Source organism: Falco naumanni, chromosome 1, assembly GCF_017639655.2.
Source record: "Falco naumanni isolate bFalNau1 chromosome 1, bFalNau1.pat, whole genome shotgun sequence".
NCBI lineage: Eukaryota > Metazoa > Chordata > Aves > Falconiformes > Falconidae > Falco > Falco naumanni.
The window spans coordinates 73,319,310-73,346,010 of NC_054054.1; the positions used below are offsets into that span (position 1 = coordinate 73,319,310).

Consider the following 26,701-nt stretch of genomic DNA (forward strand, 5'->3'; position numbering starts at 1 on the left):
CTCCTTGATGTGTGGGAGTCACACAAAAACTATTTTGTAAGGGAAACCAATCTATAATAAAAGATTTTTTTTTTAAGGGACACTTTTTCCCTTACGCACCCCTCAAAGGCATTCAAAATGGGGAACGTGTGGATAAGTACTGAGGTTACAAAGTGCCTTGGGAGATTTCAGTAATTCAAGTCACATGCAGTTTATGAACCTTGAAGTATTCAAATATCTTGTTGAGACTGAAAATATTTCTACATTTGTAAATTCTTGATTTTTAAGGACTTTGAATCCCAGGGAAAAAATTGAAGCATGAGCATTTCATATCAGCAAAACTCTTCAAGCAAATACCAGTCTTTCTTGTGCAGGGCAATTCCAGATCCTGCTTAGCTCTCATAACAATCCCCTTCAGTCTGAGAGATTTCTGTAGCATGCATCAGGTGAGTGTAATTATTACTTTCCTATAAATTCTTCTACTAACACTTTCTGCTTATTCTTCAAGGTAAAGAATATTTCCTCACCCAGGCTACTACTCAATGATACAACTGCAGCTTCCTGGAGCTCATATTTCTTGCATCACTCTATAAACCAAAAAAATATCATCCTGATTGTGAAAACACAAGTCCGTAGGGTTTCAGGTGGATGAAAAACTTTTCCCAGGTAGAGAATCTTTGCAACTCTCAAACTTACTTCTCCCAGGTCACCGCTTGCATGGAGAAAACTAAATAAAACCACACCTCAGAGCAAAAGCAGTTGGGCATCTTCAATTTCTTTAGACCTATTGTCCATCAAAATGATTTTAAACAAAAGAAATTCAGGAGCAGTCTGTCTAAAGTATCCTGTCCAAATTTTTCACCAAGTACTCTCTGTGTTTACCCATAAGGACATTCCCTACTCCAGTTCAGTGAAGAACTTACTCCCTGATGACAAGGTAAAGTGCCCATTGAAGATTTTTTGCAGTCCCATTTTTGCACTGACGAGCCCTAGGACTCAATCATTGCTCATGTATCACTAACTAAACCCTGTCAAACTGTTCTACAACCGCTAAACTAAGACTAACGACTTCTTCAGCAGCAGCTCTAATGAGCAGAAAATGACATTGATCTTAATCAGATCAGACACCAGCATCTCTCAACTCTGTCTCAAAGTCTATTTGATTTCATGCTTCATTATAAAATCAATTAATTTTTCATTGCCTAGTCACTGTATATGTGATTTATAAAACACATTGTGTTGATATTCAAAAGACAGCAGGCAGTCAAGATATTTTGTACAAGTCCCACAGAGTATGCATGGAAAACAGCATTATTTTTAAAAGATGCAGCACACGTAAACCAATGCCATGAATGAGTTCACTTGATGATCTAAAGTGGTGTGATCAATTGTACCAGCCAGGGGGCATTTCCTGCATGCCTGAAAGCTCTGCTTTCACAGAGGCTTCCCAGCCTTTGACAAGGAGAGAAGTGCCATTCACAAATCCATCCTCAGCATCACCTTTTGCCAGTGCACTCACACTCATTTCCCCGCAGAAGAGCTCAACCTGCATAGAGCCGAAAGCTGAAACATCTTCAGTGCAGCAAGGTATTTCAGAAGCTGAAACTAAGCATGGAACACCAAGTTAATTAGTACAGACATTACAACATGCTGGACCTGTGAAAAATGTAAGCCACAATGAGACTCTTTTGTTGCTTTGCAATAATTTTTTTTTATTTTCCAAGCAACTTGGAAATTTGAATGGATGTTTATGGAAAATAGGATCCTTCACTCAAGCATGAATTTCCAAATTAAGTTTATTTTAATGAAGTTCTTTATAGTTTACTCTATCAATATTTTCATTTACATCCAGATTCAGTAAAGCACTTGGCCATGATGCACTTCCTTGAATATATAACTAGAAACATTCATCTCAGACAAAGAGGATTCTAACATTAGCAATAAAAGAAAGAGTTTGCTAAGCTTCAACCATGCAAAAAACGTGCATATATCTTTTCTATTGCAGACAGTCATTGTAATGGGTGTGGGGAAAGACTGTATTTCTGGTTGATTTTATCTTAACTTTTTTCCAGTTGCCATGCACATGTTCCAAAGAGCATTTCACCTTAGCTTTCCTAAGTAAGTACTTCTATAACAAATATTGGATATTTTTTTTTACCTTGGATTTAAATTATACAGTGTAGTTTTATCCATTGTTCCTTAAGCTTATTTGTCAATAATCTGTTGTGTTCTCTCCCGTGATTTACAAATTTTCTTTGGAAGTGGCACAATGACATTACTTTAACCCTGCCCTACTTTTGAGGCATCAATAATCGATATAACCCTGTCTTGCAGCTCTTCTGAAATCATTCTTTATTCATACTGAAGCCATCCATGCAAGTCACAGCCAAGAGCCGAGTTTCACCCAGCACAGTATCCTGCTTCTGACACTGACCATCACTGATTTTTTCAAAGGACATCCACCAGATCTTACAAAAGGCAGATATTGAATAGCTTGCTGCCTACAGACATAATTTTTTGCCCCATTAATCAGAAGCTGATTTAGGTCTCCTCCTACACTTTTATTTCATTTAATCAATATCATGGGAGATTTTGACAGCTGAATTATCTGTAAATGCACATACCCTTTTCTGGAGTCCTAAAGCTCTGGGTGTGTAACAGGGCATGTCTGACCACTCTGGGACACCCAACAAAGGCAGTCCACTGCCTTTCTCAGGCAGGATATCTCATGCCTGTTAACATGAACCACACCGCAGACTTGACGTCAGTTTGGCAAGTACCCTACTGGCAATGCAGGGGAATGACTGAAATTACAAGTGACTGGAGGACGTTCAATAAGCTAAGTGATGTTCGCCCAGAACACAAGTGTTTAAGGCAGAAACACTAATCTCAAACCAGCTTAAAGCATCTTACATTTTAGGTGTTCCTCTGTCTTTTACACAGAGGCAGCTGAAGCCCTCAGTGCTTCACACCCTCCCTGCTAGGTCCATGCCCGCTGGTCGGGGTCTCATTTCTGTTCATTCCTGGAAAGTGACCCTTACACAGATGTTATATTTCTTGAAGCTTCTTCACTACTATTCTGTCCTCCTTTCCCAGTACAAAGTGTGAACAGCTGCACTTACCTGCATTGCTTAACTGCTGAGAAATTACCTTAATCAAATTTGTCCAACTAATGAAAACCCCAAGGGCAGAAGTTGAGGTCACATGAGGAAGACCACGTCGCGTGGCAGATATGCCCCTGTGAAGGGGACGAGCCCCCTGCAATGCTTAACTGCTGCTAGGGAGCCTGCCTTCAAAGGACACGTTCCACCAGCTCACATACAGCCTCTCTTCTGACTCTCCAAGGGGCCTGACATATTCAGCATGTTGAGTAGAGCCCTACCTATCCCATGGGCTCCCAGAGCAGAAAAGCAGCAAAACTTTCATGATAAAAAAAGTAGTAAATGCCAGCTGGAAAGCATTAGAAAATGGTGTCTGAAAGAATGAGTCGCAGTCTGAACACCCGAGACTAGATAAGCCAATGTAATAAGTCCTTTAGCTTCTAGAAGATGAAAACTATTACTCTTCTGGAATGAGGATGTGCATATTACAGGTAAACACTTGGCCTCACCAGATTACAAATAGTTTCCATTGACGTGGTGAGGGATTTCATATTTTTTTTTATTTAAACTGTGTGCTGCTAGGAGACATTTTTATTTAAATATCAACTTCCAATTTTTCTCTGAGGCGTAGAAGTCTAATACAGCTGGATTACTTATTCAGCAGTCTTTATTCTCTTTGCTTGAGATACCCATCTCTACAAATTAAGTAAAAAATTTCTTCTGGCAAATCTACCTACAACAGCACTCTCAAACTTCTGTAAGTTAGGTTGATTGCACATAGTACTCATAAGCTGAGAATTACATTTCCTCGTGTATGTCATTCATAAGAACACAAAACCTCGCTTCCAGGCTTCTGCCTTCACTATCTCAGAATCAAAGAGTGATTCAAGACTTGCTAAATAACCCTCCCGTCCTATGACTAGGAAGATAGTCAACTGATTTCAAATGCAGGGAAGAGACCACTTTCAGGACTGTGTCTCAATAGGGAAGATGAGCTACAGTATAAAAGCTGTAGAGCATCACGTCAGTGGTTCTGACATCCACTATCTGTCTTCTCTACTCAGTTATTGCATATGGCCACTGCAAGGATGCCACTACTGGGTTTAAGTCTAACTTAATCAGGAACAGGCCAGGCTGTTTTCACGTTTCTATTGTGTAGGATTCAAAAGTGTTTTCCTTTGTGCTAAGAGCTCACATCAAGTGCTACAGAAATTGAGATTGTACATCAACTTCCTGGAATAAGTCCTAAATTAGCATAATTTACCTAAGTAGCAGAATTTTCCCCAGGGGGTACCACAAGTCCACAAACAGTTTTAGGTTCTCAGTTCCGGTGAGCGTACCTTCACCAGCTGCAGTCACAGTTCTGGGCACTCCAGTAGAAGAAAAATTCAGACTTCCTGAAGTGAGGGCAGCCCAGGGCCACAAAGGTGACTAAGGGACTGCAGCAGCTTTCATACATGGAGAGGCTGAGAGAGCTGGGGCTGTTCAGCCTGGAGGAGAGAAGGCTCAAAGAATCTTTTCAATATTTATAAATACCCAAGGGGAGGAGGGTGAAGGTGTGGGAGTCAGACTCTGCTCAGTAGTGCCCATGGACAGGACAAGAGGCAATGGATATATATTAAAACACATGAAATTCCATCTGAACACAATAATACACTTTTTACTGTGAAGATTGTCAAACACAGGAACAGGTTTCCCAGAGAGGTCATGGAGACATTAAAAACCCAACTTGGCATGGACCTAAATAACTGGCTCTAGGTGTCTCTGCTTGAGCAGGGGAGTGGAACTAGATGATCTCAAGAGGTCCCTTCCAACCTAAATGACTAATAATAACACCATAATCCACAGCAGCAATACTAATAAATTATTACTGCTATGTTCTTGTACATACAAGATCATTTTTTTTGCATCTTCTGCAGTTTTCATTGGGCTACAAGTAACTGCAAATTGTCTCTATTGATTAGTCTCTAGTTGGTGGGCAATGTGAGGAAATGAGGCCAAAGATAGCTTCAGCAATGGAACAAAGATGTCATCTGCAGCATTAGCGGTTGGCTATAGTGTCTGCAGCCAAAGTCATACAAAGGGCAAATCCTCTTTCCAGCAACTCATTGTGCTAAAAGAGAAAATTCTTGCATTGCCTGGGATTGGTTTTTGTCCAGTTCCCTGCTTAGGAGTAGAAGGACCTATGTAAAATAAACCTTGTGAGAAAGTGCACCTTACTAAACTTTTTCCTCTGCAAAGAGTGCAAACACATCCCTGAGCCACTCAGAAACCAAATCAACAAACTCATCAAATAAATAAAATCAAATACTTCTGCAGGTGACAAAATTCTCCCTTGATACCAAACATTCAAATGCACATATGGCTACTCCCAGATAAACTCTTACTGTATTTTCATTGTAGAGCACTACGTCGTGTCTCACATGGTGTCCTCAAAGCCCTCACCCCTCCTGATTTCTATCAGAAGGTAACTGATTAATCTCAGCTTGGAAAGGGAATTGTCACTCTTCAGCTTCTACTGGGGATAGAAATCTACACAGACAACTCAGAAAAGAGGGATCCTTACCTCACTAGCTGGATTTGATCATCTGCGGACTCTTCTCATTTCCTTTCTGGCCAGAATTGTCCTCATGGTAAGAGATCAGCAGCGCAGGGTGTAAGCAGGTAGCAATGTTGTTGGTTTTTTTATATCAACTTCCTTAAATGAATGTACACCTTCGATTTCAGTTACTTTCACTCAACAGCTTTCAAATGTTTGCAAAATATATTAACTATCAAGAACACAGCTACCGTCATTTCTTTCAATACCCTGGCAAAAAATTCAGAACTCCTCTCCAATAATTTTTCTGTTTCTTTAGAGGAAAAACAGAAATGTATTACTGAAGGTCTGTGTAATAGCAGAGTTTGGGCAGAAGAAAAATTAAAAAGAACTTAGTAAGTTTACTGACATCTTAACAAAAGTGGAAATTTTAAAGCAGAAAGTACTCAGTAGGAAGCATTTTAGTATTGAAGAAGAGCCATATTCAGTGTGGTGAACATATTCTGTAATGGCTTTCTGCTGCTGGAAGGCAGCAAATCCATTTATCAGGATTATATACTCTGCAGTGAAAAGATAGAGTTCACCCCTTAAGGAGACCCTACGATTTTCACACTCAGCACAGAAGGAAATGATTCAGTATCATCTTGTGCTGGGGAATGTAGTGATCAGGAAAAGAAAATAAGGGGAAAATAGCATCTGAAAAGAGACAGTGGTACCCGAGCAAGTGCTGTCTGTGTCTCTCTCAGGCGTACCCCAAGACTTCAGGCCTGCTTGTACACAGGCAAGGATCCGTGCAGGACACAGCACTCAGCCTGTGAGAGCTCAAATGCCCCGGCTCTCACTTGGCCAAGTGTAGACTGCATCTCTCCAGCTCCAACCAGCACCCTGCGAGATGAGACCTCATGCCCTGTCTGACCTCGCGACTGGTATTTGCTGCATGATGGGAAAGCAGCAGCTCTTGCTATATGTAGCTCAGCAGGGAGACTGAGATGGAAATGAGATGAGGATGGCTTGGGTGACTTCTAACAAACTCCGGAGACTACCTGGATGAGCAAAAACTCCCTAATCACTCATTCAGGCAGGTCAGAAGACCAGTAAAGAGGCAAGAAAGCTGCCTGTAGGCAAGCTTTTGGACTAACAGCATAACATTCAGAGTTGGACAAATACCTCTGCTTTATCTTTAGGCATGTAACCAGCCTGGTGCAACCGTACATGTGATATTCAACCCCACCCTAACAACACTGAGCTCCTCCAAGCCCCGTGTTACAACTTGCTTTCCTCTCTTCCTGCTGCTGTCTGAATTAGTGGAAACAAAAGGGTGCATTGTCTGAAGGGGTGGGTGGTTTCATCACCACTTGCAGAAAAGCTGAGCACTGAAAAAAAAAAAAGCAGACAGATACGTTATGTTGTCTCAGTTTCAGTCCACTGCAGAAGTGCAGTGATCATTTAACATACAGAGGGCTGGGGGGAGCCTCTATTACTTGTGGGCTGCTGTATATTCACATTTTGATGCTTGGTATAAAATAGCATTGTATGTCAAACCATGTGACATGTAGTAAGACATTGCTAAATAGGTTAGAACCACAAGAAATGGCAGTTAAGAAATTATTTTAGTTATCAAAACAGTAAAAAACCCCACAAAACAAAACAAAAGCCACCATGGAGACAAGGACAACTTACAGGTTGTACTTACAGGTACTTGACGCTCTTGGAAAAATCTGTTTTTCCTGAGAAAAACACACAGATAAAGATGATGTTGCGAAAGCCTGAAGATTACAGTAAATATTTTGGATAAGACATCAAAATACTTGTAGTTCAAGCAATTTATGTTTTCCTATGATTTTATGAGGGTGGATGGAATGGTCCAAAGGACGTACAAGTAAATAAAATGTTTTACATCAATGTCCAAGTACTTTTCCACGGTAGACAACGACAAAAATATTAATGTCTACAACACAGCAGAACCTGGTCTTTTGCCATGGCGTGGTTTAATGTGGTGGGTGTTGTTGTTGCTTCTTTCTGTTAACAAAGGACTCTCAAATACCACTTGCACCCAAACCCAGAAACATTTTTGGTGAAGTGCCAATTTTACATGTCTAACCCTCTAACTAGGGCGGTAGTAACACTCCTAGCACATACAGCAAACATGAAGAGCAAGCTGCTGTGCAAATACCACTGCAGTTTGCCACTAAGACTTTCTGTATTTTAAAATCAACAACAACAAGCTATAAATTTAACAGAAAAATACATGTAGTCCTAACAGTCAGTATTTGCTGGATGTGTGAAGCCAGGTATATGGCAGCATCTGCCAAAAGCAGGAGGCTCCCTTCTGATTTTCACTCTGTAAAAGTCTGCAGTTTATGGAAAAAAGGGACAGGAACAAGTAAGTGAAGGTTGGTGGGCATTTGAATGTCTTAATATTTCTCACAGACTTATGCTGTCTCCATCTTTTGAAAAGAAAATTGGGAGGAAGAGGACGGGCAGAAATAAACATTTTAATGAAATCATGATTGATGGAGGACCAACCATTCAAAACCAGGAACCTCCTAGGAACAACTCACTAAACAGGAATCTTGATCATTTCAGACTTCTGCAAGGGTAAGCAGCTGGAAGCTGGAATGTATTTTGACTCTGGCAAGGCAATAGAAATACCGATACTGACCTTGAAAGTCTCATCCCTGGAAAGTTGGAGGCATTTCACATTATTTTTTTAACGAGGAGAAAAGACGACAAATCCAGGAATCTTAACAGGGCAAGCTCTGGTCTTCACATGAATTAAAGCTCAAATCACTGAAGTTGATGAATAGTTTTCCACTAACAGAAAAAAGTAATTGAATTAGTTTTATATAAGATCATTTTACCCAAAAGTGACTTCCCTCCAGCTATGTCACTTTGCTCAAAGCCATCTCTGTCACTTTGGAAACCGTACAGTTACGGACGATTGCTGATGATGGATATGTCTACCCAAATGCATGCAAGGCACTTAGCAGTACCTCCAAATATCTCCCCAAAGCTAAAACGAGCATGTTGCCAGAAAATATATTATTTCTTCCATTTTGCCTCTACAGAAATAGTGTAAGGACAGAGCGTTCCCGGCTTTGCTCATAACTTTCATAACTACTGCTACACATGGTTATCAGAGCAGGAACACAGAGCACAGCTGCTGTTGGAAACTGCATTTTGACCCAGATCATCCTTCCATGCTTCATGCTGGCAGGGCTATTCTATTCTGTCTGGCACCTGAGAAAAAGGGAAAGGGCAGACATCCCTCTATTCCTCAGGGTTGTGAGACAAGAGTGTGAAGTCCTGTTGCTCTCCCTGCAAAGCTTTTCACAACTGATTCTCATTCTAACCATGCCTGATACTTGTTAATTTTTAATTAGTTTTTCAGTTTACACCTGTCTAACATCAAACAAATACTAGCTCCCTTCCCCTTCTGCTGCATTTTAAGCCACTCAACAAAAGATTCTGCCTTAATATATTTAGCCCCTGGGCCTCAACAACTGCAAATAAGCACAAGACAGAGATAAAGCAGTAAAATATTTATGGCTAGATTTAGAAACGGCCTCTTAGTCTATGCACCTAGCTTTGTGCTTCTTCGCTTTCTATGGGCAACTCAGGAAGGCGGCTGCCTACTGCACCCGGTTACCTGTGGTTTTGCACCCAGAGCTTCAAGCAACTGGAAGCAAGTACCATTAAAGACATGCCCACAGGCCTGACCAGAGCATTGCACTAAAAGAGGATGTGAATGAAAGTCTGGGAGGCCAAGCGATTGCGCCACAGGGCAGGGCAGCACACGTTAGCCAAAGTGGTCGCAAGGCTCGGCCAGCCAGAGGCAGCACCACGTGCTGCACGTGGCTCATGCACAGCGCATCCAGCTCGCCTGGAAACACACAAGCTGTGTGACCAAGCTGCGCTTGGGCAAGAGCTAGCTGTCTGCAGTTTCAGAAACCATCAGACAAATAAATAGGGTGAAGAACAGAGTCAGCTAAATCCCTTTTACCTACTTAATTTGAATTTATATTGGGTATGGAAAAAGCAAAGAACACCTGAGTAACTTATGTTTAAGAACTTCAGATTATTGCTTATTCCAGGGAGGAAGGAGAACAGCTGGTAATCCAATACAAGATTATTTTTGTTTTGCCATGATCTTTAAAAGCAGAACACACATGAGTCCCTTTTTCCTTAAGCATAAAAGAATAAATGGATGATTTCCCTGCTTATAAATCCAAGACAATTTTCTATTCGTTTCTGTTACTTTTCTATTGACTTCCACAGTCAAAGCTTCCCTGGTTTTTGAGTTCAACTTTGTTTGTGGTGCTCAGAAAGAGACTCACCATTTCTTTTTCCTGTCTCTGCAATTGGTTCCAAGAATCGCCTCAGCCCCTTGGTGTTAATTCTTCCTCAAAATTCACCATTAATCAAAGACATCCAGTGCTTGAGGTAAACTGTCCATTCCTCACCTAATATTTTCAATAGGGTTTTCTTATATATATTGTATGTCTGCTTCCTCTGACCTTCTTCAGCATAGCAAAACACCACGGACACAGTGAGCTCTAGATGTAGGCTAGCTACAGAACTGGGTAAGTTCCGTCATCTGGAAACAAATGCAAGTATTCCTCTGGTGCATTTACATTAGATTTACCAGTACTGGTTTCTATCGTGATTAGAGCAGCTGCTGTTGGAAAGTCACTACTGGAGTCGTGGGGGAGGTGCTTGCTCCTTTAAAAGTCGAATTCTGCATTTTAGGCAAGGTGAAGTATTTATGGCATGGTAGCAAAACTAAGGGTTAGGCGCTGCTTTTTTTGTCTTGCTTACTTTGGCAGGTCATACCCACATACCTCCAGGAACTGAAAACTTCTCCTATAGCAATAGTCAGGGTGGGGGATGGGTGGGGGGAAGCTACCACAAAAAATAACCAAAACCAAAAACCACAAAGTTTTTAAACCCTGTTTTTAATCCACTTGAGTTTCCTTGAAAGTGATTGTGATATCGAATGATTCATTATTATATTTTTTTTAATCATAAGGATGATGTGGAGAGATTACTTTGGGGGGAACTCTCGCATTTCAGAAGGCTGAAGTGAATAATTTCTCTTCCTTCAGCCTTTCAGTGCGTATCTGTGAACAGGGATGTGGCTTCCCTGCCCAGGTCCTACTGCTCAGGACTCCCTGGTGGCTTCCTAGGGAGCCCATCCAGTTCTCTTGTTCATGAGATGAAGCAGCTTAATGTTTTTAAGGCTTCTTTTTAAAAGCTTTTGATATTTGCTTGTTAAATAACACGTTTGTGTAATGTTTTCCCTGCTGAAACTGATGTGGATGGAATCAGTCAGACAGCACATGTTACATTACATTATGAGGCTTAACATCTCACTAATTGCATTGGCCTACTTCTGTGAATCACAGATTAGTCTCCTGTTCATACAGCACATCTGATTCCTTTACGTAGTCATTCATGCAATGTGATACAATTGCAAGAGCCCACAAGGGGACAAAACCTTGTGACTTAACTATCCAAACATAAGCAACAGCATCTCCATCTCCAATTTTCATCAATGCTTTGACCACATGCATGAAATGAGGAACAAAGTGTTCTTATCTTCTGCAACTTGTACACAGACATTTATTTCTTAACTCTTACTTCCCTTTTACAGAGACACAACAAAACATTAATTGAAATAAGAAAAGCAGCTGACTGGCCTGACTTGGCCATGTGGGTTTTTTTTCAGTTCCACGAGGGAATTCCTGCAGGATGCAATGGGAAAATAAGCATCAGTACAGAGACCACAAACAGGTACGGGTCACCCGTCAGCTGACATGGCAAGAACCAGTATTCTGTGTTTCTATGCCGAGCTGAGTCTTCTGAACAGATGGGTCCTCTGGCAATTCATCAAGAATTTGTGCTTAAATATCATGTATGCACATGATTCCCTATGAATTGGGAAGACTGTCATTGCTCCTCTGCCAAGCTGGAGAAGCTATTAGGATAAATGCATTCTGTAGGGTAACTGGGTTTTCCTGTTACCTTGGCCAGTTTCTCATACACAGGGGTGTTAAGATATAGAAAGTAAACAGTCTGCCAGCTAACTCAGGACTCAGTGTTACTTACAAGAAATTCTGAAGCAAATGCACTAGAAAAAAGTAATTCCAAATATTTCGAACAAATGACCCATTATGGTCCTGCCCAAATTCTAAAGTATAAAACCAGCACCTGAGAGAAGAGCCTGCTGAAGTTAGCACATGCCTTTAAGCCAGCTTCACTGGGGGTTGGATCAGGGTCTTTCATATGCAACCACTTGCACCCAGGAACTTTCCTACTTCTTATGAATAAAGCCAAGAGACCACTTCCAAACATGAAGAACTGTCAAATGGTCTGTGTTTTACTACTTTTGCTCTCCATGTAGCAATTTGAAGACTAATCTTTCAAGCTGATGCTTTTCATTCTTCTATGCACAAAAGGACCCTGCTGCCAGGAGCAGAGGAAAAAAGTTCTCAGCTAAACTCAAAACCCCCAAATTGCAGGCTTGTCTGCAGTTGATTACTTCTCTAAGCTGCTCTGCTTCAAAAGCAAATCTCATTATGCTCGTTTAATGATCTCATTGATCATTAAACATTGCCTTTTACTAGAGCTACAGTAACACTGAAAGAACATTTGATTAAGAATGGATAATTTCTTTCAAATGCATTCATGACCTTTCTGTATATTTTTTACAAAATATCATAAACAAAGCAATGCAATATGCATGAGCAAAGCAAGCCACAATTGTTAGAATGTGCTTTTACTCATACAGATGGTGCTTTTAAAGTAATTTTTCTTAATGGTTATATTTCAAATTAGAAAAAAGCAACAAGAGCATCAATTCACCATAAAAAGTTTAAAGATGACAATATTTCCAAAATTAAAGACCTGGTATTTTCAATCCCCACCACATCGCTTCTTTGAGCAAAGCTGTTTGTAAACTTAAGCTGAAATTGCCAAACATTAGGTCTGTCTGAAGCTGTGTTTCTCTGGCTGAATCTACTGCTTGCTAAGAGAGAAGGCAAATTGCTGACCTCTATTAGACAAACATAAAAGGCCAAGCACCTTTGTTCCATTTGCATGTTTCTAGATATAAGCCTAATATTCCTCAATAAGGGGCTTAAAAGTTATGAGAAGTATCATTATTCACTTCCTATATCTGATACTAGGTGTTCATTTGCTCAAGTCTGTGACAGTAGTGTAGCGCTAATTAAAAAAATAAAAGGGCAGGGATGGGGTGAGGAAATGGCAAAGTGAACGTGATGTCTATATTTAAACTAATAGTGAAACTTCTAGTGCTTCAGTAGATTTATTCTCCTGCACACACAAGTAGATGCCCTAATTGCGGGCTACCAGTCTCTATAACATGGTCATGTCTTGTGCAGTGCAAAAGTTGGCTCACCATAAAAGCCTGGGGATTTCCCTTCCAGCAGGGAAAAGCCCAGTGTGGTCACGTACTTACTCCTATTTCAGTTTGGGGAGAGCTGGGCGCCTGCTGTTCCCAAAGCAAGCCGCCGGGAAATGCTTCTACTGCAGATGTTTCTGCTTCCACACACAGTAAGCAAATCTCGCTGTAGAGACTTACAATGGAACACAGTCAAAAGCATGAGATGCTGTGTCCTGTTTCAAAATCTTCTGCTTAATTGTCAACTCAGGGCTGCAAGGTGGAGCAGCAACTGGGAAAGAAGAGGTGGAGAAGGGCTGGCCACGAGTCAATAGCCAGAGTGATCCCGCAACAGGGAATCACAGAGCAAGAGATCTGCCCTGTAGTGTACTCATCCCATAATAGCCTGTGAATGCTCTGAAGGGGACATCTGCCAGACTAAATCTTGGATTTAATTTTAATCCATGTGACTTCCTCTGCATTTATCAGGGCTTTCAAACTGCTAGGCGAGTGCCCATGCTGACCAAGAAAGAAAATATGCCATTTAGTTAATGTCTTCACATCCCTGTATGCAATGCACAGAAAACATCCTTTCACTGACTTGGTGACTCCACGCAACACCAGACACATGCCCGCAAAGCTGCCCGTGGGTCTTGGCCAACTGCAAGAAAACTTGGCATTGCTCCATGACCAAAGGGCAAAGTTGTCAAAATGCAAACTGCTGAGCCATGGGGTGATTCACTGCAGATCCTGCCATGAAGATCCCACAGTCCGAGGGGAAGGTGTCTGATCTGAATGGATCTTTCCACTCAGGCCTTGCACACATTTCGTTTCATACATCATGATCCTGACCAGTTTGTTCTCACAGCCATAAAGCTTCCGTAAGTTGCACAGAAGCAAAAAGCACGTTAGGTGGAGAGCCTTGTGCAACCAATACACAGTCCCAGCTTGACTGCAAACAACTGGTGGTTCAGTAAATTTTTCATGCCATCAACAGCTGTTGCAGGCTGAAAGGGCAGCAGAAATGGAGAGCTTAATCTGTAAGAAACCATCAACAGAGGGAGCTAAGGTTAAATCAGTTCAGCGCATTACTAACTTCATTATTTTAAACTTGCAGGCACAAATCACTTCCCATTTTAGGAAGCGCAGGAATTTACTTGATCTTTCACATGCACATTGAATAGAACCTGGCAGAAAGGAAGAATTACTTTTTCTTCAGAAGAAACACACCTACTGATCTTGTAAAGAACTGGACTCACCTCAGGTACTCCTGAGCACAGCTTCTGTAAATCTCACTGTTTGTATCACTGTGCTTCCCACCAGACCAGAAGGTGCTCAGCGCAGTGCTGAGCGGTGGGAATGACGCCTGCCCACAATGTCTGAGCCATTGAACAAAGGCTGAGCTACGCATTCAAAAGATGAAGCTAAAAATTTGGTCCCAGTGCAGTTTTGCCACAGGTTGGAAAGATTTTCTCCCTGATCCACGTTAAAGATTTTATACAGGCAAAGAGGAAAAGGGCTTTTTACTACCTCCTCAATTATTTGAGGCAGAGTCGTAGCACAAAGAACTGCTTGTGCTTCACACCAACTCAATGAACAGAACTCTTGGAGTGAAGGTAGAGTTTCAACTCATTAACCACCTCACATCAAAAATAAAAGCAAAATTAACAATGTTCTTACTAATGCTTTACCATGTATTATCATTGTTGACCTTGCCAAGGTAGGACTAAACTGCTGTCTGTTGAAAACAATTACCTTCTGCTTCCTTTTGAGAAGGTTGAGAAGTAGATCCCACAATACTGCTTGTGTTTCCAGGCTGCTCTGTTCCAACTTAAAATAAACCTCTCTGTGTCTCAAAATCTTGCAAATATTTGTAAAAAAGGTTTATTTCATAGTCCATTTACTTGTGTCCAAGAGTAAAGCTTTAGAGAACCCTAAATATTGCTTCAGCTTTCTGTTGATGAAATAAAAAAAAAATCTCATCTGCTTCTCTGCAACTGAAGGACCTGTCATACCCCACAGATACTGCTTTATGTAAAACCAGCAATTAAAAACTGGTGAAATGTGGGTTTACTTAAACTACTTTATACTTCCTTTTTTAGGATGTATCAAAACCACCACCCCTGCATTGACACACTGGAGAAAAGGAATGTTAAAGCATAAATCTGCAGCAAAGGCACATCCAAAAGCAAGGAAGGGCCATCATTAAGGTAAGCTTTGGCAGTTTGGCTCACAACTCTGATTACTCCAGTCCCAATTAGAAGATACTTTGGCATTTTCTGTAAACTTTCTGAGAGTTGTAAATGCTTCTGGTGGTAGAAAACTCAGCTGTTCATACCATGGGAATACATGAATTGCATGGAAATGAGTCAGCCCGTGGCAAATGAGTCATGGTGCAAGCTGCAAGGATCTGGCACATCCAAGGGGAAAGCACTTTGGTTAGCACTGCTCTCTGCACCTGAAAAGGACACCCATAACAATTTATGTATACAAAGTGAATGAGGCCTCAAAGATTCAGATTTGTTTGATACACATCACACCTATGTCTTCAGCACTAGTAAGCTTTGCTCCAACGCTGCTGTGTTCTGGTCTCACACAAAGAAGAAAGCAGAACACAGCAACGCTGAATGGACTTTGTTAAGGTCAAAGTACAAATTAATTGAAAAAAGAAAAGAAACAGACCAAAAAGCAGAACATCCACGACAGATAAGAAGCAGCAACATTGCAGAGCTCTAAGTATTAATGTGCATTACTCATAGACAGAGTTTGCTCAAGTACTCTTTCCCCTTCTTCACTGACAATGGAGGAAAATAATCTTAAATCGCTTCGCTCTCTATGACAAAGGCTTGGAACCTGTATTTTCTTTCTCTGGTTGTTTTTGTTTCTCATTCCTCTGTTTTAATGAGGTTTCAGCTATTTAAAGCATTGTTCTACAATTAGATCAGATGCTGTAGGGCTTCACATAATCTTTTTTATATACAAAGAAGTATAAAAAAAAAACACAGATGTTTCTTGGCTTGCTCGACACTTCTTACATTTTAAAAAAACACCCATCACCTGACTCAGCTCCCTAGTGTCTGTTTACTATTATTCTATTTTTTTAAATGGCACTTGAAAGTACTTCTCGCCCTTGAGCACAAGCTGAAAAACTCTAGTACTCAATTTGCTGTAGCAGTCCTAAAAGTCACAAAGCTTGCTTGTTATCTGAAGAAATGATGCATTTGTTTTGTGTGTGAGAGGGGAGAGAGAGAAAGGCATGACGACATATTTGTCATGGGGAGTGGTTTGCATATTAATAAACAGTGTATATATAAGCTTCTTCCACTGAGGCTGGCACTCAGGACTCCTGTGCACTGAGGAAGGGACCACGTATCACTGCACCAGCGTGAGTTCTGTTTTGGCTTTGCTTACTGCCTCAGTCTGGCTCCTCTCTTTCCCCTTTCTTGTTCTAATCCTGTTCTGCCCTCCCCAGGGCTACTGTTACACCAGATGCATGGGGGTTAGTCTCATCAAATTATGGTACATGTAGATTAAGTACTGAGAGTATTTAATTTCTAAGAATTTTGCTCGGTTTATTCAACATGAGTCTCTGACCAGTGCTACTGGCATAGCGAGGGATAACCATGAGCTCTACACAAGTGTAACTCAAGTACTCCATCTATATACCTGCTTTGCTACTTACAGGCATCTTTAAACTGCCCGCTGTACTTAAAACATCTGTACAATCACATGCGCTGCTACAACCAGATTTCAGAAATTATGAACTGCTTTTCTAGAAGAAAAAAGGCAGATCACTAGCCTGTTGCAAGCCCCCATTTCTCACCAGTGCCTGGTGCTATCAGTGCTGAGCTACTTTGATAATCAGGGTACATGTCAGAGAGACGCTTTTCAAAGAGATCATCATAACAGCAAAAGGCTGGTGTGGAGAAGCTCCTGGCCTTCTGCAGGGATTTTTCAGTGAAAAATAATTTCAAAGCAATATGCTATTAGATGTAAACGCTGATTTATATGCATTCATTTATGTAACCAAGCCAAATCTAGGCTAATGTGAGAGAAATTAGATGAATGTTAAGCAGTACCAAATAATTCCTCCAGGTCATTTTTGTGCACTGTTCTGTCCATTTTCCAAATTCCTGTCTTCTAGTTCACCAACAGATTAACACGCTCTCATTCTAATTCCCAGCATTATTCTATAGAGGCAAACCTACTGCAATCGGCCTCCACTTGCTCCATTTTTCTCCTTATTAAACTCACAGGGTTTTTTGCTGTTGATTTTGTCTTTTGCTTCAGAATGATACTCTGAATTGCTGTTCAGGATTTCCACCCACCCCACCCCCCCCCCCCAAATTCTCACTGCCATAGTTTGCCTGTGTGCATGATCCTCCTGCACACATTTCCTCTGTTAAAAGCCATCCTTTCTTTCCTGCCCATTTCAAACTATCCAAGGAAACAAACTGTAGCTATAAAATATTTTTCCTGGACTCTGTGCTCCTTAGGACTGTTTGTAAACACTGGTACTTTCATACTGAGAAGTTGCAACTTTTGCAAAGAAAAGGAAAAAGAAAAAAAAGACATAGAGGTCTTTTGTTTACTTTTGTTTACACTTTGTTTTCTTTAATCCAAAATAGAAACCACCTCTCCCTACAAATGCATGCGTAGTGTGAACTACTCTCTTCTGCAGATGCACGCACACCCAGATACACAAATCTATTTAGATAGAAAGAAGACTGGAATAATCCAAATTTTAAACCAAAAATACACACAAAGTAATTCTTAGAGTTCTGGGTTTCTGCACACACAAGCACATCAGTCAGTCATCTTCAGTGCGGCACATTCCTGTGCCACTGACAAACACACTGCTTCTCTAAGGGTTTGCTCTTAAGATTTCTGGTTGCTGTCTGCCACACACAACCTGCTTCTAAGCAGTTAGAAAGCAGAAGTAATTGAAGATAGTGCTCGCTTTCAAAATATCTTTGATCAAAATCTTACCAGCAAGTAATTACACTGCCTAGAACCCACTGACATACTGCTGTTAGATTAGGAAGTGGCATACCATGCCACTAAAAGATATGCTTATCCACATCAGCCAAGGACTTATCATATATGCTGCAAATCTCAAACACGTGAATTTTTCACCATTTTGTCAGCTAGTCCAAGGCGGGGGGGGGGGGGGGGGGGGGGGGGGGGGGGGGGGGGGGGGGGGGGGGGAGGAGGAAAGAATCTGCCAAATCCCACATATACATTTTAAAATGCTGTAACTTTGAAGAACCTCACTTATCTGGAGTCAATCTGCTAAAACTCTCATATAATAAGGTACAGTGAACTGGAAAAAAAAATTAAATGCTTCATTTTGCACCTCTTTAGAAGTAACTAAGAACATTACTGAAATGTCTCTGTAAATCATGAGCATGAAATGGGACATTCAGCAATACCAGACAGACACACTGTGCTTTGGATTCGGGTAGCAGATGGCAAAGGGAGAAGGGAAACAAAGGAAGGTCTACAGAAAGGATGGTCTGAACTGTCTCACAATCTTTAGTTGATGTTTGACAACAGGAAAGAACTAGTGTGGGACACCAGTCCCTGTAAATGTATGCCTCAGGTAAACAAGCATTTTTATTGTGCCAGGGTACCCCAGGGCAGAGCAAGGAACCTGCAGCAATGGACACTGCCCCAGAGCCAGACTCTGCCTGGTGTTTCCATGAACAAAGGCGAAATCAGCCGCAAACTGCTGCTCAGAAAGTACTTTCTTCTTAAGTGTAGGGACTCAAGGTTAGGGTTTTACATACCGAGCGGTTTGTAACTAACTCATGGTGGTCCCCAGATTTCTGGCCAGGCATTGCTCAGGGCTGTAGGTCCACACTTGCCAGTGCTGTTCCTCTCAAGACTGGCAATGTCCCAAGAGCACTTTAGCGAGGTCCTGGATCTCTTCAGACTCATTCTGGCTGTGAAAACAATTTCAAAATATCTGAAAATGCATGGAATCTGTGCCCCAGCCCACCGTGCTAGTGCCTCCTGGGCAGGGTGGTATGTGCCAGGCACCCCAGGGCAGAGCAGGAGGACACCAGGAATTTGTGACCAGGAGACCTGGTGGGTGGTGCTGGAGAACACTGCAAAGCGAATAAAACCCTGCCTGGTCTCACCCTTGCCAGCTAAAGTGAGCATATACTGTGCTGAAAAACCTACCTAATTCTTTTTCTTTCACTCCCATAATTTTGTTTATTTTTGGCAAGTGGTACAGAAGATTCACAATATGCAACAGTTGAAGAGCAAAGTAGTTCAGACTAGCAGGGGTAAGAATCTGGCATTTCTACTCCCCCTTGTACACACACACACACACACACACACACACACACGTGGCTGGAACAGGAAACAAAGCTAACTTTTTCACATCCAAGGAAAGATGCTAGGTGGTGAAGACAGCTGTTATACAAATTGCTGCACTGGACAAGCTTGAGAGTTGAGAAAATGGACATGAAACCATCCTGGCAAAATCAGCAGCTGCCTTGGGAGAGCTGAATCACTTAACACACAGCAACATGACTCACAACTGCACTCTGCTTCCTAGGGATACTGTAGAGGGGGTGCTGATTTATCTGAAGACTAGAGACAGATGCAAGCCATGAATTTTACAGGAATGACTAGTGTTGGCAAGAATTAAGATTATTTAGGCTTTTTTTCTACCACAAAATGCTTCAGGGAATTCTTAAATCATCTGATGAGGAAATTAAAGACTTAAATAGTCTCTCCCGAGAAATTATCCTAACCACTCCTTAGTCTATGTCTTTCCCCACGATCTCTCCTCTTGCAATTTTATTTACCAGTATTTTGCAGTCTCAAGTGTGCAATTTATTCCTTCGAAGTTCACTACACCTTGGGAGGCTGCACAAAACAAGCTCAGAATTTATTTACATAAACCTGGGGCCAAATAGCTGCAAATCAAAAGACTGAGGATCAGACCGAGAGCAAAGTCATCACAGATGCTCAGGCCCTAAACCAAAGAGCCTGGCAGGAGCAGCACACTGCAGCAGCAGCCCAGCAAAGCCCTGTCCCTCACAGCCTCTCTGCCACCCTGTACCTGCTGACATGCAAGCACTCCCTCACTCACTTCAGTTCAAATGAATGGGGTAAACTTCAAACACCCGAATTCTTACTGTTTTGACCAGTTGTCTGAGGGGCAGTCACATGAAGAGCAGCAACCACGAAATCAGCTTGGAGAAACCCAGGGGAGCCTGGCGTTCTCCTTCAACAACAGCCTTGGCAGTGACCGCCCATTCAGTGTCCAGTCTTGCTGGACTCTCACCTTCAAAAAAAATTTCTCAGAATAAGTATTTCTCTAATCCTCTTTCTTTCACCAAGATTTTCCCCCAGCGTTCTTGAAGGATTTCTCTAGAGCTCTGATTTCCCACATCAGCAAACCAACCCTGGAGCTTCCTTGGACAGACAAATGCTTTAAGGTCTCAGACAGCCTCTTTAAAGCTGTGCACTGACGAATCAGGCTTTCAAAAGCCCCCACGCACACAGCAGAGCTTCACTTGTCCCGTCATGCAACATACTCGTATCATTAGTACTTCTCAGTAATCCCACAGCAATGCCTTAAAAACTCTTCTCATGTTAGGAGGCTTGTTTCCATCACAGGCTGCAAATAACCAGTACAATGGGTAAAGACATGCGAAATCCCACGAAATATATACACACACAACACATATATATGTGCTTTAAGCCATGCATATATCTAATCTTAAAAATCATGCTAAGAAGTATCAAGCCACAGCCATTACATTTGGGACTTTTCATTTCAAAATTCAACCCTACCTCGAATTGCAAAAGCATTTACTTCAGATTATTTGTGTATTAAACAGAAAGGAGTGTACACATTTTTTTCTCTTTTCTCTCCAAGGTTCAGATTGCTATCTTGCATAGAAAAAGAAGGGATCAAATCAAGATGCTTATATTCTATAATTGGGGCAGAGCAGGAAAAGAGACTATTATTCTTCAGAAAGAGAGTTTATGTCAGACAGAGCTGACAGGAATTAGATATACTTAAAGCTTTTCATTTTATTCTTTGTCAAAACACAGACTGCTGTGGAAATTTTCCAATGGAAGATCTGCAGTATTCCATTAATCTGCCAATATTCTCCAATCTTTCACCCTCGAAAAGAATTAATAAGAACATCTTTTGGCAAAAAAATACCCCACAAACCAACCAATCATTACAATTTTTAGTTTTCAAACGGTGAAACTCTCTCTTAAACCCCTGATTTTATTTAAATTACTCCATCATAAAAGCAGGAGACGTTTATGCTCCAGAAAAAGAAAATGAGCATTTTCCTTTTTGCTGTGCAATAAAAGAGGACCATCCTGATTCTTCAACTCTCTCTTTCCTAACCGAAATATTAAAGTTATTAGCTTCCCCATTCAGGGAGTATGTCACATAAGGTACACACCATACCCCCTCAGTTTTTTCCAGGAAAGGCAAAAGGTATTTCTCTTAGTGTTACTTACATCCAGATAAACAGCTTGGATTAAGGCAATGCCTTCGCCAGCAGAGTGCCAACCTTCCTCACAAGCGAGGAGGCAGAAGGGGACCAACACTCACCCTGTGGCTGCTTCTGGCTGGCATGGACAGATTTTTTACCATCAAAGTCTTTTTGCCCCCAAAAGGGCCAATACATCACTATTTCTGTTTGTAATTTCAGCTCTGAATTTAGACATACAGTATAAACACAGAGAGTCTTTAGAGAGGGTAACTTTTCATCAGAGGGAGAAGAATATAAGGCATTCCTGCAGCAACTGATTTGATCGGCAACCAGGAGAGCTGCACCATGCCCTGCAGACAAGGCAAGGCTGCTTTTCAGTTGGCTCCTGCATTTTCATCATTGCTCAAGCAGGAGAAGGTAACCCAGAACACCTTTCCCAAAACCTTTATGACTGTTATGTTAGGTTGGTTAAATAAAAAGGAAGACCTACTGGAAACAGACATTTCCTATTTTTCTTACCTTACTAAAACCGTGAAATGCATTTTATAAAGTTATAGCTGTGAAAGCTTTTCTTTACTTGCCTTCTACAAGAGCTATTTAAGTCTTGTCTCTCTGGTTCCTTCCTCCAAAAACTGAACATGCAAAACATGAAGGCAGGAAGACTCACTTGGACAGGAAAATATTTTTTGAAATTGAGGAAGGAGAAAGCTGCTTTGACACTCTGCTCTCCAGTTACAGGGTGGGGGAATTCACCTATCCGAGAAGGACAGTAAGCAAGACAGGCAAAACTGAATGTAATATCCCTACTGTTTCTGAGGTGAAATAAGGCAGTGTAAGTCTCTTTCCTGGTTAAAACTCTTTCTTTGTACTCCATAAAGTAACACAACTCTCCCCAGCCCCCAAGGATCAGAACCAAAAATCCATGCTTCATACTTGGATAGGTCACTCCTGAGACAATAGCCTAAGGAAAAACGCCTTTAATGTGTAAAGATTCTTTTGACTGCATATACAAAGGAAAAACCCCATAGACATAGCCAGGTTCTTTCCTTTCCCTTCCTGACTGGAGTTTCCTCATTGACATTAGCACCACTGGGCCTTGTGACTGGGAGTAAGGAAGAGAAGGAATATTTTTCCCTCTGAACTGCCAGCATTACCATTAATGGAAAATGTTCAGCTGATACTGGTGATACGAACATCAAGATGTATACGTGGCACGGCACATTACAGAAATATATGAGTAAATATATGAGTTGGCTGGAATTGCAGTGCCCCTGCACCCCAGTAGGATACCCCAAATTAAGCTGTCTGGTATACATCTATTTCACACCTACTAGTCTAATTTCCAAGCCAACTTTGCAGCACCAGCTTTTCAAGAAATAGCAACTGCTTTAAAAGCAGCGCTGAGGAAAAAAATAAGTGTCCACCAAGCTTTTCAACTTGGACTAGATTATTGCTTAGAGAGGGCACAAATTCTGCTTCACACATAGCAAGATGCTCCTTGGCAGAAAGATACCTGGAGGCTTATGTGAGTGGAAGCTGATCTGTTGTTATACTTCCACCTTAAAAAGTCGTGAAAATGAAAGTTAGAATATCAGCTCCAGCAACCCAAACACTCTGAATTGCTATAACTGCTTGATCTTATAATAAAATAAACAGAGGTATCTGTTGACTGAAACATCATTCAGCAGTCCTTGGGGGGACTTTTTCTCCTTCCTCATCTGACATGGCAGCACCTTCCTTTCTCACACCCTTCAGCAAGCACAGGTCCAGCCTGCTCTCCCGGTGGCCGATCACAGGCCCCGAGTTCCCAGATGCAGTCCTGGGTTGTATTAGCACAGGGAAATGAAATGGAGCTCTCTCAAGGACCATGTCCTGGTCTGGTTGCAAATCAAGCCAGGACAACGGTACCAGGCAGCTGAGACCTCCAGCCTCTCCTTTATGTCAGGCCCATGGCCAGGCAGCGCCGCGTCAGGTGCTAGCTGTGGTGCTTTCTGTTAAGTGACTCCTAAATTAATGAAGTACCCAGATGTTAAATAAATATACAAACAGTGCAATGAATCATCTCTTTCAGGCAGACAGTTTGAGTCCAAAATTTTTAGAAATATACAGATGAGCCTTAACAAAATCCTACTTGCTTGCTAGAGTGAACAGTTGGGCTTTTTAAATCCTCTAACAATAATTAAACCTTAAGGCAAGAAAATTTAATTTTTCACAGTGCAAACTACAATTAAAGGGGACTTTGCACCACGAGGTGCTTTCTCAGACTTTGGATTGATGCAAACAAATGGCTCAACTTGGCTGGTTTCTCCCCGTCCACCCCCAGCTCAGGGAAAAGCTCTTTGCTGCCTGTCACATCAAATATTAATAACCTTATCCAAGAAAATGAAATGAAGTCCTGCCTTTTGTGGGTTTGAGGGTTTTGGGTTTTTTTTTTTCATTCTTTCTTTTTTTTCTGAATTCACATACTTTGTATCTGCATCCAGGTTTTGGTGTCTGTTACTAGCCAAAGGAACATTTCCTTGTATTACTTTGAGGGCTGGATTTTCCAAAATAGAGTTGAAACACTGTTCATCTACAAAGTCCAGTAGAGTTTTGGTGATTAGTTTCATGGTGCAAGGGCTCAGGCTGGGTGTGCAGAACTGCACACAGGCTGGCACAGGCAGCCTGCTCTCGGCGCATATCCAAAACTCATCTTGAGCAGACAAAATGCAGGCAATGCACTTGTGACTTACCCTTTAAAACAGAGCAGGGACACATACGCTATCATCTAGTAAAAGCAAGAGTATTGCATACCTTGCAGGTACTGGGATTGTTTGCTTCTGTATTCTCCCCGTGTGTTCATACCGTTTCCAGTCTGTCAGTGCTTTTTCTTTTCTGTACTAGTGCTATCTGAAATTCAGCATTTTAGTTCTCAGAGAATGATGCTGATTCCTTCCTGGAATCTGTTTTTTCACTTTAATCTTGCCTGAAGTTTTCAAGTTGATTGCTTAGTCCTGCTCGGAACTGGAATAAAAACATCCCAAACTCATCAGATAATACAGTATCTCCATAAAGACAGTCTTAAATTATTTTAAATCTGTCCCAAGATGTTTGAGATACTGGTAACCTCAACCTGAATTTTGACTTGTAATGTAGAAGATGCCACTTTTACACATATTTGACCTTCTCTCAGATTTTCTGTTTGATTTTTTGAAACTGAGTGGCTCCAAAAGTTGAATTTAATCACAAGATCCACTAATCTTCTGTTTAAAGGTATGTTAAAGCCAGTTAAGCTGGCTTTAAGAAAGCCACAGACGAAAGCTAGAAAATCAGCTAAGAGGGTCAACAACTTTGAAGTATTAAAGCACATTTATTAGTAAATTTCGACTTGCTGACTTCGCTTGAAAGTTGTATGCAATAAAACTGGGGCGGAGGTTTCCGCAGGCACTGTCAAAGTAGGGCAGGGCAGGTGCACAGGTGGGCCCTGGCTGTGTATTCATCACTTTAGAAATTGAAAAAATGCCGCTTAGATGGCAGGTTTATTGGGGGAAGGTAAAACAGCCCCCTCCTGCATTTATGCACACTTGGCTTTGCAATGAACTCAGATTTAATAACATTAATCAATTGGCTAAATGTTTGTAAGTCTGGGCACTGAGGTCCTCCCCCCCCCCCCCCCCCCCAACATCTTCCAGTACTTTTAAACCATAACTAAACCTAAAAAAAGAAATAATGTTAAATAGTTTCCCCTTTTGTCACTGCCCCCCAAAACAAAAGTATGAATTGAAAGACCCCAAATAGAACTTTTTTCCCCCCTAAAAAAGATATTTTGCAATCATTTAATAATTTTGGACATTTTTAAAGTTTTTCTGATTTGTTTCTCATCATCTATTCCTTTACAAAATTCCTGGGAAAATGAGGCAAAGAGAATAAGGAAAAAAAGCCAACAACTTGCTTCGTATGTTTGGCAAAAAGCTATTCCAAACACAACAATTTCTTTCATTTAGAAATATATCTGCAATTGTTTAGGAAGCACTACTCCTGACATTTCACAATAAAAATAAATAAAAAATAAAATCTACAAACATTTACAAAAACATGCTTACAATAAAGCTATAGAGGCCTTTAAAATGTCAAGTAGTTTTGGTAAACTCCTCGTAGGGTGGTTGTTTGCTGTTCACAGATGGATAAAAATTCATAAGCTTAAATGTGCATCAGCACTGCAAATATTTGATTACTCTTCACAGTGTATTCATTAGAAATTTGTTTAGCTTTGCTTTAGACATTTCAAACAATAGTTTCCGCCATTTTCTTGACAGACCAAAATATTCCACAGCCTCCTACAACAGCCATAAGGACTTCCTGATCTTCAGCCAAAATTCCCTTTTCTTTACATCATCTCGCTACTCCTGATTATAGATGTCTTTGTATATAAAGTTCCCCCACAGTAAGAATTAGACTCTTCCAAAATACTCGCCACCAGAAGCGTTATGCTTCATTCATCTCCAGCCCGCTCTATATATAGTTGTCTACTGCTTTCCTCATGACAGTACCTTACAATCTTCTATTCTGGTGCTTTTAAATGCCTTCCAGCTGTCAACAGCTCTCCGCTAACACAGGGCTAAGCAGGCTCGAGGTAGGTGAGATACTGGAGCCGTGTGAGAGCAGCGCGTTAAGCGCAGGGCGCTGGCTGCAGCTGCTCTTGCTGGTCATGACGAAGCTCTGCAGACACCCCTAAAGGGAAGTGGTCACTGTGGGTTTTGCATGTAAAAGGTTTTATCCTCTCCAAAGGCACTGCATCAGTCATATTCGCTTGCCTCTAAAAAAAAAAAAACCAAAAAAAAACCCAAAAAACCAGGAAAGTAAGGATCAATTGGGGGGTTTTCTCCTTTTACTCCCAAATCACTAAGTCATATCTAATTCAGATAGCACATGCTCTTCTAAAAATGCCATTCCTTGCTCTTAAACAACCACACAAAATCGGAAACAGGGGGAAAACAAAGCTACAATCTCCTCCTTTCTTTGTACGTTAACTTTCCAGACATGTCATCCAAACTCATCCTGCATAAATAAATAGTAAAGTATAATAATAGACAGTATTATTATACAAGCACAATAAAGCACAAGTAGTAATAAATCTGGGCACAAAATTTGTAAACAGAATAGCTATAATATATGTATAATATTATAATATAATAGCTAAAACAAAAATGTTTTGCCAGAT

General features: G+C 41.1%; 1 protein-coding gene and 1 long non-coding RNA gene across 3 annotated transcripts in view; one reads left to right on the forward strand and one right to left on the reverse strand.

Annotated features, from left to right (window-relative positions):
* Window positions 1-26,179, reverse strand: LOC121090673. 2 transcript variants are annotated; one of them, XR_005828653.1, is made up of 6 exons: window positions 26,031-26,179; window positions 24,295-24,504; window positions 8,282-8,433; window positions 7,313-7,346; window positions 5,647-6,992; window positions 1-1,584 (listed from the first exon to the last, which is right to left on the reverse strand). It is a non-coding gene; the product is annotated as an uncharacterized LOC121090673 (long non-coding RNA). The 2 variants fall into 2 exon arrangements; XR_005828650.1 differs by lacking the exon at window positions 1-1,584 and having other exon boundaries at window positions 4,285-6,992.
* The window catches only part of HPGDS (hematopoietic prostaglandin D synthase), a 30,201-nt gene continuing 19,835 nt past the window's right edge, over window positions 16,336-26,701 (forward strand). The window contains exon 1 of the mRNA XM_040599394.1: window positions 16,336-16,406. The gene's annotated coding sequence lies outside the window, so the exon portion shown is untranslated. The remainder of the gene's footprint in view (window positions 16,407-26,701) is intronic.